Here is a 1330-nt window from a genome sequence, read left to right on the forward strand (position 1 = left end):
GACAAAGAGCCAATAACGCCCCTTTTATACTTACAAATACATAGATTTTAAGAGCTCCTTACAGAAAGACTACCGGTCAAAACCAGGGACTTCAACCAGCAACCTTCTTGCTGCAATGCAGGACACTAACCATGAATTCACAACATGTAAATAATTACATGGGTGAAGACATGTTGGAACTGTTTCAAGTGCTCAAAATAAACATGATAATTACATATCAAACCAATCAAGGATCGAATTACAGAAAGTAAAATATATATATCAAAGGTCAAACAGTCAGGATGGCCGAGCGGTCTAAGGCGCTGCGTTCAGGTCGCAGTCTCCACTGCAGGCGTGGGTTCGTATCCCACTTCTGACAAACTTTTAGGGGCAGTGGTGGCCTAGTGGTAAAGGAAGCGGACTTCGGTCCGGAAGGCCCCAGGTTCGAATCCACCAACTGCCAGGTTACCCCTGAGATGCACTGAGCATGGCATCGTCCTCAAGCACTGCTCCCCGGGCGCTGACCACGGCTGCCCACTGTTCACTTTGGTGATGGGTTAAATGCAGAGGTTAAATTTCGTTGTGCATGGTGTGCTGTGCTGTGCTGTGTCACAATGACAAATAAAGATAAGTTTAAAGTTTTTTTTAAAGTCAAAGGTTGTCTTTGATCAGAGGGAAAAGCTTAAACACAATGACTAAGGTTATTCATCTACCTAGTTGAGGGTGTTGGCCCTCTGCTATAATCTTCATCTTTATGCTATTAATTATACATTAGAAGCCTTTGATGAATACTGTAGACCATCCTTCATCAAGACGACAGTACATCTTGAGCCCAAAAAAGAACAAGCCAAGAACAAGTTTATTGTTTCCAATTTGTCAGCCATGTCAGGAAGAATCAGTGGGTTTCATTTCATTGAATATTTCTTTTGTTATTTATTTATTATTGTTCTTATTATTTTATTTAGTCTTTGTCAAAACACCCACAACTGACGTAAGTATACAGTATTATTGTCATCCACGGAGTAGTCTTGGGCGAAGAGCAGGGTTTGAACTCAGAGAGCTGCCCCGAAGCTCTACTTTGAGGAAGAAACCACCGCACCACGGATAATGCATCACAGTCCACTTGTCTCAACGACTGTCATCAGATTTTCACTTTGTGAATTACTAAGGAAAATTGTCATCCTGCTTTCCTTTCAGCAAGAAAGGCCACTGCCTTGATGTCGGACCGAAGACGAGTGGAGAGCACGGAAAGTCGGAGAAGTCAAACGAATGCTCTGCAATTTAAACTCTCTACGCTCCAGATAGGCGAATAATACATCACTCTCAGTCCTAAACTGTCTGTATGAGAGAG

At 42.5% G+C, this 1330-nt stretch overlaps 1 non-coding gene across 1 annotated transcript; it reads left to right on the forward strand.

The window, feature by feature from the left end:
• The first annotated feature begins 275 nt into the window (after positions 1–275).
• Positions 276–358, forward strand: trnal-cag (transfer RNA leucine (anticodon CAG)). The gene has a single exon. It is a non-coding gene; the product is annotated as a tRNA-Leu (tRNA).
• The last annotated feature ends 972 nt before the right edge of the window (positions 359–1330 follow it).

Source organism: Cynoglossus semilaevis, chromosome 17, assembly GCF_000523025.1.
Source record: "Cynoglossus semilaevis isolate Cse_v1.0 chromosome 17, Cse_v1.0, whole genome shotgun sequence".
Classification (NCBI taxonomy): Eukaryota; Metazoa; Chordata; class Actinopteri; order Pleuronectiformes; family Cynoglossidae; genus Cynoglossus; species Cynoglossus semilaevis.